Below are 15,719 nucleotides of genomic sequence, written 5' to 3'. Positions count from 1 at the left end.
CTGTATTGTGTCAAAAGCCTTAGTGAAATCCAAAAGTCTCATGGTGTAAGCATTCCCCTCGTCTAGTTAAATGGTAACATTATTAGAGAATATGAATAAGTTGCTAAAATATGACCATCCCTTAGTAAACCCATGCTATTCATTGCAAGCAGAGATTCACTGTTAACCCATTTCTGAATGCTAGCACTAACCAACTTTTCCAAAATCACCAATCCTGAGATATTGATTGGTAGATGGATGGATACATTGATTTTTGCACCACCCTTGTGCAATTGTACCATACGTTCTTTCCATTCTAGTGGAATCTTCCCTGTTCTGAGACTCAAATTATTTAGCCAGTTCAGCTGAACACTCTTTTAGTACCTGTGCTGATATCCCATCATTCTGTATTGTTGTTGAATTCTTATTCAGTTCGTGCAATAGCTCTAATAATACCTCCACTTCATACACCTTTGTTTCTTCATTCAGTGAAGAGATAGTAGTGAACTCAATGTTGCATACACCAGGTTGAAAACCTTTAGCAAAATGGACACTCAGTAGTTCAACAACCTCTTCTGCATCTGTCACCTTCACACCATCTGCATTCAGAAGAGCTATTCTTTCATATTCATTCTGGATCTTCCTCAGCCATAGCTAAGTTAGCCTGTCTTGGGCATGGACAGCAGGGTTTTTTCTGCCAGTTTATCTGTTTTTCATCCCACAAGCAGGCAAACCGGTCCGAGGACACACACAGATTACAGTCAGGAATGCTAACCCAGCCATAGGTCTGATTCGTCAGCCTATGCCGGTTCCGGAGCCCGGATAAAATTTGGGGGGACTAGATGGTACCGTGAACTCCCAGATAAAGGGGGAACGCTGTATTATCACGCGGAATTTTTATTTTTATATTCATTCTTTCTTTTACTTGCAGCATATCGATAAAATTCTTTAAAGTTATCAATATAATTATTCCAGTTTTGTGACCACATGTTTATTAAAGAAAACAGTTTTTAAAACTAAACAAACTCTCAAAATAAACAAGTACTAAAAATAACACCTGACAGGTTTCATTAGTCGTCAGACTAACATCTTCAGGGGTAAAGAGAACTAAAAGTTTAAAGCACAAACTACTAGAAATTACGAAAATTAGTTCATTTGTTGGTATTGTGAACATCAAAACAGTTCGTTAAAAAACTGAATAACAGATCTATACAACCATTAATGTGTGTTAGCTGGAGACAATGCTATTTGTTGTCGCGTTCTGTGGCTCATGCTCACTCTGTTCGAGGTCTGAAATTGGTAAATTTTTAATAAACGATGACCAAACTTGATTTAAAATCAAACCTTGGTTTTTGTTGCATTGCGTAGAAATTTTAATCATATTTGCTGTCTCTTTGAATATTCTTATGAAACAATTCTTATCTATATAGGAATGTTTGTTCTTTCCCAGAGTACATCATGACCGGTAGAGGTTGTGTGAAATGCCAATCCCGATTTATGTTCTCTCTTATTTTGTACGTCCTTTTGATGTTTGCTCAAACAGATTTCTCCTGATCTCCCCGTCTGGCCCATATAGCAGATGCCACAGGAACAGTGAATATTATAAACCCCTGGTTTTTTCATTAGGTGATGTGGAGGTTTCAGAGGATGAAGAGATCTTGATATTTTTCCAAGTGGCAGGAAAGTCACTTTTATGTTGTTGTATTTGTAGAGAAGTTTGGCTAATTTATCTGTTACATTCTTGATATAAGGAAAGGTGACTGCGTTCTTGAAATCTTGTTTATTTAAGTTTTTTGTAGGTGCTGTATTGAGAATTTTCTTAATTAACTTAGTATTGAAACCATTCAGTTGTAGGATCTGTGTTAAGTATTGTATTTCTTCTTTCTGTTTTTCTTCTGTACTGGGGATGTTGTATGCTTTATCCCTTAAGGTTTCTATTAGGCCTATTTTTTGCTTGGGGGTGATGTGAAGTAGCTTGCAGAAATCTTCCTGTGTTTGTTGGTTTTCTATAGATGGAGAACGATAATCTGATAATAATTATATTGAACTTCTTAATCAAAGAAACTTCCGCAGGAATCTTTAAGGTTATGTTTAGCATGCAGAGCCAGTTTCTTTTCATACCCAGACTTAGCTTTCTGTAAACAGTTGCGACTCTTCTGGCTGTTGCTTATAATTTTCCTAATGGACATCATCCTTATGTACATAGTATTCCTTCCACATCATTCTTTTCTTATGAATCTTTTGCTTAATAAAATTACACATCTGTCTAACTCCTACTCTATTTTTATAAGTTTAGGGACACATTTAGATATTGCATTATTTAATTATTTTTTAAATGCTTCCCATGCACTGTCAAATATTCTTCCCATCCAGCAACTGATACCATTCCGCTGCACTCAGTATACTCCTCAGTTGGTCACAATTTCCTGTTTTGTAGTTCAGCATGTAACCTTTTCTGAACGAAACATTCATAAACTTAGTCACTTCCGAAGTGAGTTAACCACATGATCACTGTTGCCATCTGGAGGCAGACTGATTACATCTTTAACTGAAGCAGTCTCTGGCACTACAATTAAATCTAACACTCTTGGACCTAGAATTCCTTCTGTCACATGCTGCTTGAGGAAGTTGTCTTGCAACAGCTGAATAAATTAAATTTCATTCTTCTCATGAGATTTTACTGCAATATTTGGATAATTAAAGTCGCCCATTATGATTACTCTTTACACACCTACCGCATTTATATGGTGATGCATTTCTTTGTCACTAGCAACCGATCCACCAGATCACTCTCCACTGTGTATATGATCTTGTTAGATTCCACCTCACATCAGATGACTTCAAACTCACTGACACATGAAATACTGTTACTAGTATTACAATCATAGGGCTTAACACGAACTGGATCAAAGTCATCTGATATCATTAGGAGCATGCTCCCAGCCCTCCTATCCTGTCTATCCTTCATAAAAATACTGTATCCTTTACACTCAATACCAGTTAGAATGTCTGATTCTGATAGCCAAGTCTCACTAATGCCTACAATCTAAGTACCTAACATATCCACCAATACAACAAACTATTCCTTTGTGTCTGATATTCCTAGCATTTGTATATAGACATAATTATCTACTTGCATGTTCTTTCGTATACTCTTGTCTGCAGTCTGCACGACACAGTTGGACAACTTGCAGATCTCTGTTCTTCTCTAGTACCTTATACAAGACATGTCTGCAGATGTTTGATGGGTCTGAACTGGATGAACACAAAGTCAAAATCGTCCTCTCCTCTTAATCATTTCCATGATAATGCCTTCCCATCATTAGCATTTATATAACACTACCATTCTTACACTCATATTCTCACTATTCCTCCCATTATAATTTAGTTTCCTTGACTCTCTGTGTTAAGTCTCATACCAGTTGTTAGTTTTTCAATACTCTTGATACCAAACACATTCACATGTAGGCCATCCCTCTTATTCCCTTGATATTCACCTATATTTTCTGCAGAATAAGGCAAGATTCTTTTTAGTATAATATTAGATAAAATTTTGTGGCCTGCTAAAAGTAGCACTATCCCTCTGTAATTTTCACATTCATTTTTGTTTCCATTTCTATATACTGGAATAATTAGCGATTTTTTCCATTCTGCAGGCATCTCTTCTTCCCATATTAAATTTACCAACTCGTCTATATGAGTGGTTAATTCACTTCCTCCATATTTAATAAGCTCGGTTACTATTTCATCAAAACCTAGTGCTTTTGTCGCCTTTGAGCTAATTTATACTTTCCCCTACTTCAGCTATTGAAGGTTTAAATATTTCTGGGCAACAAGTATGATAACAAAGGTAGTGTTAGGGATGTAAATTGTCAGCAACGAAAAGTCTTGTAAAATCTGTAGAGTTTGGTAACAGAAGAAAAAGAGGTGAATATGATTAACATATATAACTTGTTAATGTGAAGTCCAATGAATAGATACAAAAAATAATCTTCCAAAAGGACATTTTAGAAAGTTGTGGAAAAAGGAACAAGGAATAGGATTTCTGAATGGCATGTGTGAGCAGATGGAAGGTGCTAGCAGAGAGGGTGGTGAATGACAGATTTTCTGACGTTATGGTGGACAAAGATTTCTGCTCCATGGAGTGAGTAATAAATAACAATGATAATAATAATAAAACAGTTTGTGCAAGAAAAAGTGGATATGACTACATTTTATTGTTCCTAGTTTGGAGGTTATTCTTTTCATTTTATATTTTCAGTGCAAGACAGATACAGCATTTTGATACAGAATACTCAAATGAACTGACAATTCATGTACAGATATGCAAAAAACAAAAAGATCATGTTTAAAATCTAGTCCATGGGGTGCAAGTTTTTCAGACCAAATGTCCACAGTCAGAAGTCCAGTAACTATTGTATATCATCACATTTTACTCTATTTTCAAAAAGAGTTTCAAAGAACTTTAGTGCACATGCAACTAAATGTTACATGTCAAGAAACCCATACTTCTTAACCAAAGTCAAAGTTTCTGACAGCACAAATTACAAGCATTTGGTAAGAATTGTCTTGGTATGCATCGCCACATTCAAAAGCTAGTATCACTTTTATTTTTAATTATTTTATCATAATGTTATTTATCTACATCAACGAAAAATACTTCTTTGCATTTGTGAGAGAAGAATTTTGTCAGCTGGAGCCTTGTCGACACTTTCTTGAAAAGAAAGTCTGTCTTTGAGTTACCATGCTAAATCTACAAGATACCATAAGGAAAAAAATACATAAGGCCACTAAGTTACACTTATCAGAAAAACTCAGGTCTCATTTTCGGTCTGCTTCCAATATCCTTAGGATATATATATACAAACCATAATGTATGTAAATAATGAAATATACTATGAACTAAAAATCTTATACTGCACATTAGTGCAATGCTAAGCACAGCCTGGGCTAGGTGAGTAGCAAAGAACTTCAGTGACCAAAGAGAGTTGAACATATTCTTTTGAAGGTTGAAGTGTATCAAATCATTTTATTTTTAATAAAGATTGTTCATTATAAGCTCTTTAGATATCTCTTTGTTTACATTTAGCTTCATAAGAAACTTGTCTTCCAAATTATTCCATGGACTTTCAGGATGGCTTACTTGATGAGACCCGACTTCTTAGATTGTAGAAATCAGATGCAAGTCTTAAGTTCTTTAATTCAATTAGTGCAATTTTATCAATTTGTATAAAATAAGGAATATCATAAATGCAAGGAATTCTTTCATATAGGCATCCATCACCATTATGTTTGATTTGTTAATTACATATATTCTTTGCTGTGCCTGTTTTGTGAGAGAAAAAACTTGCCATCCATGAATGAGATCTTCACTTGAAAAATCCTTAAAAAAATATTCTCCACATCCTAGACAGAATCTGAAGCAAGGTCATTCCAACTGGACAAATGTTGTATTATCCTCTTAGCTGCACTATAAAGCTACCACATATGTAATAATGATAGATAACCTTTTATGAAGCTTGGCAATTAATTCTGAGATACTACAGGCTCCAATTCTTTCAGCTACTTTCTTCTTTCTGTAAACCAACAATCATCTCAAGTTGACTACAATCCAATCTGTATCTATGCTAATGACAATACACTTCCCACTTTTTTTTCTGTGACATACTATAAATGATAATGAATATGGTTTTTATGTTCTTTAAGACAAATGTTAACAGACCATCTAGTCTGTCCATAGTAGGCTAAGTTGCAGGAACATGGAGCTTTATGTGCTCCAGGATATGTTAGCAGGTGAAGTCTGGCCTTGGGAGAATGTATAAGAATTGACAGTTGGTTGTGTGGTTAAAACTGGCATGGGAATTATATTTATGAAAAGGTTTTAGCTATCTTTTCAGATATTCCCTGGAAATAAGGGATGGAAATAGTTCATTGTGATCCTGTGGAAGGATGAGGGGAATGTCACATTTTGTCTATTTTATAGGGGATGCAGTTACTGGCTAACAAAAGGTGTGGTAAAGGTAAAAGAATTACATATCCCTCCCACATGATGTGGACGTTTCTCAATATGTGGCTGAAGCACTGCATGATTAACTTTATTTTATCATAAATGAAAGTTATTATTCCAACATGGTAGTTGTCTTCTTATTTCCATAAAAGAGGGGGGTATGACAGAAATATATTTTCATATAACTATAACATATATGTTACTAAAGAATGAAAAAGCAGTTTTTTAATTGCATAATGAGAAGAGAGAGATTATTCCTAGCAATTGAGGAAGAGTGGTTAACATGGATATGAGGACTACACTTTTTGCTTGGTGAGCTGCAAATGCATCATTAGTGAATGAGTTTTAAAACATGGATGGTAGGAATTCATGAATAATCGCTGGTGTGGCTTTCCAGAATAATTTCTAGGATTTCAGGGAAAATTCCCAAATAATACTGAGAAATAAATTGAAAATTTTTGTCTGTTCAGTATTATTATTCATGCATTTTCATGTTGTTTTTTGCCATGAACCTATAGCATATGGATATAAAAATTTACTTATTTAAATCAATCTCCTCTTATAATTGTCATCAACAGTTAGACTAACAATCAGCTAAAATCAATAAGCATGTTACATGCATAACTGGTGACTAAACTGCTTCACTTTCACAGTCATGTCTTATGTGATTTACTAGCTAGAAACATGCTATCATGAGATACTTCTATCATGGCTGATGCCAGTTGGTGTATTTTATTAAATGTTTTGACTTTCAAAAAAAAAAAGCCAGATGCTTGTTAAACAGAAGTCACCACTCATCGAAAGAGCACTCCTGATTGAACAAGCTGGCTTCAGGCCAGGAAGAAGTTGGTGTGAGCAGGTCCTGGCAACACAGATTAAAGCAGTATTCCAGAAGAAACTTAAATCTGGAGTCACTTTCATCAACCTAACATCAGCTTATGATACAGTCTGCCTCCTCCTAAAGATAAGCAATATCACAAAGTGCAAAACAACTTTTCAGCTTTTTGAATCCACTCTCTCCAACAGAAAGATCCGGGTCCAAATTGGTGGAAAAAAAGAGCAGGCCCAGATTCCTCCACAATGGTTTTCCACAGGGCTCTGTGTTATCCCCTTTACTATTTAACATCTACATGTCTGACTTACCACATACCAGCTCAAGCAAATATCCTACAACAGTTTACCTCCTTTGCCAACCTAAAAACAACTTTGAACAAAGACCTGAACATCCTGGAGGTATACTTCAAGCAGTGGTATACCTGAAGCCAAACCCAACAAAAACTGTGTCCACAGCATTCCACCTGAACAATGCAGAGACGAATCGACACTTAATCCTCTCTTTCTGTGACAAAATGGTAGAACATGAGCCTCACCCGAAATACCTTTCAGTGAGCCTTGACAGAAGCCTAACCTATAAAAGGCATATCACTAACCTGCCCAACAAAGTTAAAACAAGAAATAATATCATCTCATGGCTAGCTGGAACAACCTGGGATTGTGGTGCTGATGTCTTAAGGTTGTCTGCACTAGCCCTCGCATTCTCTGCAGCAGAATACTGTGCCTCTGTCTAGGCACACATTAACATTATAGACAACCAGCTAAACTCTGCCATGCGCACAATTAGTGGGCCACTGAGAAGAATCCCCTCTCCCCTGTCCTATCTAACATTGCCCTACTAAATATACAGAGAAGACAAGCCTCGATTAAAGTATTTAATAAAGTAATGAGAAACCTGCTCCTGCCGCTGCACCAGACTCTCATAAATCCACCTAAAATCACAAAACCCTTTCTGGTCCATGGACGAACTCTCTTCAGCTGCCTTACCATCAACACCTGACGTGTGTGGAGAGAACAATGGTCAAACAATCTTCCAACAAATGGTTTCCTGGTTGAAGATCCCTGTGCTCGGTATTCTGCCGCAGCCTGGTTTTGCCCTGCCTAGGAAAATTTGGTCATCTATTGACAGGATCAGAACTAACCAGGGCAAATGTGGCTACCTACTACATAAATGGAGATTATCAGACCATCCTTATTGTGACTGTTCCCTTGTAGTCCAGACAATCACTCATATTGTGAAAGACTGCCCAAGGCAACAAATTTCATGGTATTGGCCTCCAATAGCAACCTCATCTGTCACTGCACATCCGTGCAGTGACAGATGAGGCTAGACCAGAAAGCCTGGGTTGGCTTTCTGGTATGGACATTGACCTGCAACTGCTTTTGCCATAAGAATAAATAAATAAATTATAATGGGCTATTACATGGAGTCTTTAGACTCATCGAGAGAGGACCTAAAAAACATTTGTGCAGTATCTATCATACTTGACTTTGATCTCATTCACAGTATGGCACCCACAGCAGACTCTGGCAAACCTATTCCACTCATTCACCACTCTCAGAGCAAAAAAACCTAGCTCTAACATCCTTGCTAACTACACTCTTGCTCAGTTTCCAAGGATATACCCCTTGTTCTTCTACCACAAAACCTGCTCGAAAAATTACCTCTGAATTAATCTTCTAAAAACGTTTCAGTAATTTGTATGTCTTAAGCATATCATCCCCTTTCCGCCTATCAACCAGTTTCCATAACTCACAAATCTTCAACCAGTTCTCATAAGGTTCATTCCATAGACTTGCAACCATCTTGGTCACTCACCTCTGGATCCTCTCCACTTCTTCCTCATTGCCAAGAAGCTAGTGCCCAGATTTGCTCGCAGTAGTCAAGATCGGGATCTTATTAAAGCTCAATAAAGAGGAATAATAACCTGCTTTTCTTTGCTCGTCAAAGTATTCTTCCTTATCCAAGTAATCTCATGAGCTGCATTAGCCACTTTTGCTATGTGAGCCCTAAACTTTAATTCTCTATCCTCTAATACTTCCAAATTTTTGGCTTTGTCAATTTCGTGAAGTACAATTCCAGAAATGTGGTATACAGATGAGAATCTTTTCATCCCAAAATGCATAACCTTACACTTTGCCACATTAATCTGACATCCATTCTACTTTGCGAAGATTGCCAGTCTATCCAAATCATCCTGCAAAATTTTAACATAATTTGTATGAACTGTTGCTCTATTCAACTTTGCATCATTAGCAAACAATTGAACAGTTTCTCTCAGATCCTTTCCTATATCATTAATGTACAAATAAAACAACAGCAGCAGCCCAAGAACAGAGCCTATGGCATGTCACTAGTCGTATGCCTTTTTCTTGACTCTACTCCTGAATAAACTGTTCTCTTATAGATGTTCATCAATCACCCTCTTATCAACCTCACAAACTATCCACCCCCATGTGCTGCAGTTTAGTAATTAAAATTTCATGTGGTATTTTGTCATATTTTGTGATATCCTGCCAAAGGCTTTTGCAAAGTCCAGCAGTATCACTGTAAACCCATTACTTTTATCCATCTCAGCTGTCACTGTATTATAAAATGTGCACAACCCTTCATAAAATCATGTCCCCATCCACATATAATATCCCATTTTTGTCTGTCCATTTCTGTATTCTGCTCTTCTCCGGTACTTTGAAAACAACTCCTGATATGCTGACTGGTTGGTAATTTGCTACATCAGTCTTGAAGCCTTCTTTATGCAATGGAACTATTTTCTCCTCTTTCCACTCCCTCTGGGACTAATTGATAACTGAGACTTACATTAAACAATGTGGTCAAGGGCACTGACATTGCATCTTCACATAAAACTTGATCTGGTATACCATCCAATCCCACAGTTGTATTCATATTAAGATTCTATAATATGCTATACACTTCCATTTCATTTACCTCAGTTTTCATATAAGTCTTTGTCTCTCTCGTTACTGCAGTTTCACATGCCATGGCACTGATCCAATAATCTCTTATCTAAAAATTCCACACATTTAGTCACCTCCCAGGTCAAGATCATATGATCACTCTCACCAATTAGCAACAACGTAGTCATAATGGTTATAGACAAATTCTCAGATGAAATTACAAGATTGAGACCTCTCAAATCCCTAGTATATTCCATCGCATGCCGTCTCAGGTAATTATTCCTTAGTAACTTCATAAATTCCATTTCCTTCCTCCTATGTGCCCTCTCCTTTTTTTTTGTTTATAAACATAACAGCACGCATCTGGTCCCTCCTTTTTATTTCTGCAATCACTCCCCATTTCAATCAATAAGACACTTGGCTGTACTGTTTGCAGTGAAGTTCATTCTCTCATACTACCACCATTTACCTCATGCCAATCCTAGTAGCTTACACATGCAACCTACCATTTAATTTTCAAATTCTCACTGGGACATACAGTTCTCTCAACAGCAACTTACCCAGCTTCACATTACCACTTCCACTTAAATACAAACCATCTCTATCAAAAAAAACTCTTTCCAATCTTCAAATTCATCCCATGCAACCATGTAGTTGGGGCCTCTCTTTCTAGATGTCATAGCTATCCAATGATAATTACTATCGACCTACTCAGCTCACCTCTTTCATATCTTTCTAACGTTCACATTCTTCTGATTTACTGCCTGCAACACCTGAAATGCCATGTCACTTTCATTAACACGTTTTTTTACAAATCATTTTTTCTGACATGTCATTCGATTTTTCTGTAGTTCATCTCTCTCTCCTCTCCACAACATTCAAATACTTGGTCTGTTTGAACATCATCATAGATTACCACTAAACATCACTCTCTCTGTCTCTCTTTGAGATAATAGAAAACAATGTTGTGTGGGGAAACCTTCCTTCTTCCACATTCAAATGTCAATCTATTCTCTAAATGTTCTATCCTACTCTCTGCATTGATCGCTGTGCAAGGCACATCCTTTCTTACGAAGGTCTCTTCTCTAAATGTCGTATATGTCATATCCTACCTTGCACTGACCTTAATTCATTCATCAATCTCCTCAATTTATTATTATTATTTAGTCTATCTACTGTTTCACTTTCTTTTGTTTCCTCCTCTTTCTTTCTTATGATTCACCAACTATTTTAGATCATTCATCACCATTATACACCATGCTAGTTTTGCTTTACCCATCTTCTTATACAAGGTGCATCCAAAATGTAAGGTCTATTTGGAATTTATTGCCAAATAATCAGCTTTTTATCAGCTACAAAACATGTATAATGAAATAAATAAAAATGATTACGTAATTTTAGCAGGAGACTTAAATGCAAGAATTGGAAACACGAAAATTAATAATAATATAGGAATATATGGAGAACATACTCTAAACAGGAATGGTAAAAAATTGATTGACTTTGTAGTTTATAATAACCTAAAAATAATGAATTCCTTCTTAAAGATATACATAAATATACTTGGGCAGCAAGAGGACGGAAATCAATATTAGATTACTTTATATTAAATGAAGAGACATCAAAATTTTCACTAGATGTTAGAGTTCACAGCGGATATGAAATAAGCAGTGACCACTTCCTTGTTAAAATAAAATTAAGATTACCACCTAAATGGCTACAAGTAACAAGAACAGAAAGAAAAATTGAAACTTTTGTTTATAAAACTAGACTATTGAATGACACAAATGTACAATGGCTATATGAACAAAGAATTAACCAATATCTAGATAAAATAAAACAAAATGAAGAAACAGAAATAGAATGGCTTAATATAAAAATAATACTAATGCAGCAGCAAATCAAAGCTTAGGAAAGACCAAAAAATTCAATAAAAGGAAAAAACTGAAGATCTGGGATGATACAATGAAAGAAATAAAAAGAAAAAGAAGCCTATCACAAATGGTTAAGCAGTAAAAGATTAGAAGATGAAATAGAATATAAAAGAATAAGAGCCATAGCTAAAAGAGAAGTCAGAAAAAGACAGAGAATCATGGAACAAATTTGTTTCTAATTTAGAACATGATTTATATAAAACAAGACCCAATGTATATAAAATTTTGAAACACTTAAATGCAGATACCAAAGAAAACATAAAATTAAACACTGAATTGAAATTAGAAGAATTTCTAAATTACTACACAGAATTGTGGACAGACAAATATTTTAAAAAAGACAACTAGCAAACAATTAACGGAAATGAAAAAGAAATAACTAAAGAAGAATTAGAAATCAGACTGAAAGAAACAAGAAATGGAATATCACCTGGAGAAGATAAACTAGGTTCAGAACTATATAAATATGCAGAAACAAGATTCAAAGAAAGACTCTTATTATTTTTAAATAAAATTTATTCTACTGATATCCCCCCAATAGAATGGAAAAAAACAATTGTGATTCCTATCTTTAAAAAAGGTAATAGAGATGACCCTAAAATCTATAGAGGTATCAGTATACTAAATTCCTGTTACAAAATATATAGCAGAATCTTAAATAGCAAACTAATGAAATATTCCAAAAACTTTATTTTAGAAGTACAGAATGGATTTAGAAAAGGACGATCATGTATAGACCCAGCCTTTTGCCTAAAATTAATAATAGAGAAAAGAAGAGAATATAATTTAGAAACACATATTGCATTTATTGACTTTGAAAAAGCATTTGACAAAGTTAAAAGAAACATATGAAAATGAAAAAGATATAAATGTAAAAATTGCAAAATATTTAAAAATAACAGATGTAATTAACTCTATATTTAAACCAAACCTAGTTCAAAAACAAACCAGACTAAAAGTATACAATACATTAGCCCTACCGGTCTTAATGTATGGAAGCGAAATCTGGACAATAAAACAAAAAGACAAAGATTAACAACAGCAGAAATGAAGTTTATGAGAAAAACTGCAAAGTATACCCTATTTGATCACAAAAGAAATGAAGAAATTATGAAAGAATTAAACCAAAAACCAGTAATAGAAAAAATTAAACTATAAACATAAATGGATGGAACATGTTCAAAGAATGAAAAGAGAAAGATTACCAAAACAAGCCTTAAAGTACAAGCCATTAGGAAAAAGAAAACCAGGACGTCCTCTTAAACGATGACTTCTAAGGCTGGAACAGGCCATGCTAGGCCTAAATCCTTGATATGCATGATGATGACTATTCTCACCCCGTATCATACCCAGATGGTTCTATTGCATCATCACCCACAGAAAAAGCCAATCTCCTGGCTTCACATGTTTCCTCCAATGCATACATAACTACCCCCAACCATTCCAGATGTCCATATAATGTTCCCTACATCATTTTGTGAGAAAGAAATCAGAAAAAATATTAACCAAATTAGACACAAAAAAAGTCCCTGGCCCTGATGGCATTCCTCCAATTGTCCTGAAGGTTTGTGCACCAGAACTGACTACTATCCTATGTAGCCTGTATATACTCCTCTTACTCCACTGGTATCTATCCCACAGCCTGGAAATTGGCCTATATTCAACCCATTCCCAAGAAGGTTGACAAATCACTGCTATCAAACTACTGCCCTATCCACTCACCTCACTGCTATCTAAGATAGGACTGAGGTGAGTGATAGGACTCAAATTTAGAGACAAGATGAGATTTCTCTTCTTGGAATCACATTGACATCAAGTTTCTCCTGGCATAAACACATCACAACCATTGTATCCTCAGCTTCTAAAAAACTAGGATGTCTCTTTTGCTCAATATGTTACTTAAATTCTGAACAGCTGTTAACCTGTTAATCACAAATCTGCTATGGAGAGAATCATCAATTCCAAACTCTTATACTATATCGAAGGCACCCAGCTAATAAATGATTATCAGTATGTTGCTGCTGATCAACAAGAAAGCTACTCACATATATCACCCATCTCTGTACAAATGCCTTGAAGAAGTTTGGCAAATCTCAAGTGGTTGTACTTTGTTTCTCCAGAGCTTTTGATCAGGTCTGGCACAAAGGCTTACTTACTAAACAAACTCCTATCATTTGGTCTGTTTCAGGATTTCTGCATTTGGATTGCCAGTTTCTGTCTGGATGCACACAATGTGTGATGGTGGATGGTTCCTTATCCTCTCACCATTCAACTAATGCTGGGGTTCCACAAGGTTCTATTCTCTCACCAACCCTCTTCCTTCTATATATCAATGAACCTATTAGAGTAGACCTCCAACCCAATACACAGTTTTGCAAATGACAGGATATTGCACTTCTCCCTTTCATTTGACAAACCTTACTCACATAACTCACCTCAGCCTACAGAACATCAATCACCACTGCACTCAATTCTGATCTCCAAGCAATCCACCAATGGGGGTTCAGATAATCTCGTCAATTTCAATGGTAGTAAAACCTAGTTCTGTCTCATTTCTCACAAAAAAGAACCATTTTCTGCCAGTATTTTTGTTACACTCAAATTTAGAGACAAGATGAGATTTCTCTTCTTGGAATCACATTGACATCAAGTTTCTCCTGGCACAAACACATCACAACCATTGTATCCTCAGCTTCTAAAAAATTAGGATGTCTCTTTTGCTCAATATGTTACTTAAACTCTGAACAGCTGTTAACCTGTTAATCACATATCTGCTAGCTACTGAATATTGCTCTCACATTTGGAGTGAGCTCCCTCAGAAAGCTTGCTTCAATACAGAGGAGGACAATTACATTGATTAATAACCCATCTTTTACCAACTCACTTTTCATAGGCATTTGTTTTTTCTGCAATATGTATATTCTATGAATATTTCCATGGCAAATGTTCATCTGAAATAGCATCAATAATTTTCCCTCTCAGTACTAAGTCTTGAAACATGTGCAGCTACAGTCCATCATACCATCACAGTATGCCTTGAAACCCACAGAACAAGTTTCTTTTCCTCCTACTTCATTCCTGCTACTGCTGTATCATAGAACAGTCTCTCACCCCCCTCTCCGATGTGTTTCCCAACGAATACAATACAATATAAAGGGCTTTTAAATCAAATGTAAACAAGTTTCTCCTTCAACCCACTACCCATACATGGTACTAATGTACCATACATGGTACATTAGTACCATGTATGAGTAGTATGTATCATGTATCAGCCTACACGTATTTCTCATGTAGGCTGACTAACCAACCTCATGTATCGGCTCAACAAAAAAAAAAAAACGATTAACAGCTGGCTAATGAGTCATCCTATGCTACCACGAATGCACAACAACCCCCTCCCTCCCATATCTTATTTGGCAGTAAATTCTGAACGGACCTTACTTTATGGATGCATCCTATATATTTCACATTACATTTGCTGATTTCCTTCATAAAACATTTCTCATTTTTTTGACTTTTTTTTTTTTTTAATGAGCATTCATTCTCCTCAATATTCTCATTCACTACGGCTGTGGTCATGCTACCTTCATCCCTAAACATGGTTATATAAGCATGTATTAATTCTGCATTCAATTCATGCCTCACTCACATCCTCTCCTAAGATCTGAATGAAATACCCATAACTTATTCATAGCATCTAATTAATATATATATATATATATATATATATATATATATATATATATATATGAGGCACATCCAGAAAGTAAGGTCCATTTACAATTTACTGCTGAATAAGATATGGGAAGGGGGGGGGGGTCGCACATATGTTGTAACAAACAGTAACTCATTAGCTAGCTGTTGACAATTTTATTTTCACCACATTGTTTGTTGTCTTCTATGAATAATTTATATTGATTGCTGTAATAAAAAATCTCTTGCCTGTTGTGAGGCTTGTGGTATGACACGGTTTTTGTTGGCGCAAAAGAGTAGTGCTGTAGAAATTCACTGACACCTGTGTAAGGTTTACAGGCCTAATGTAATGAGTG

General features: G+C 35.7%; 1 protein-coding gene across 2 annotated transcripts in view; it reads right to left on the bottom strand.

Annotated features, from left to right (window-relative positions):
• LOC150095214 (serine/threonine-protein kinase Sgk2-like) overlaps window positions 1–15,719 on the bottom strand; it is a 279,354-nt gene that overhangs the window by 171,104 nt on the left and 92,531 nt on the right. The gene's annotated exons all lie outside the window — the stretch shown is intronic.

The sequence above is a fragment of the Typopeltis vanoorti genome, chromosome 20 (assembly GCF_054136105.1).
Source record: "Typopeltis vanoorti isolate ZY-2024b chromosome 20, IOZ_Tvanoo_1.0, whole genome shotgun sequence".
In the NCBI taxonomy this organism is placed as follows: domain Eukaryota; kingdom Metazoa; phylum Arthropoda; class Arachnida; order Uropygi; family Thelyphonidae; genus Typopeltis; species Typopeltis vanoorti.
The sequence above is the reverse complement of the archived record's forward strand: the minus strand, read 5'-3'. Positions and strand labels throughout refer to the sequence as shown.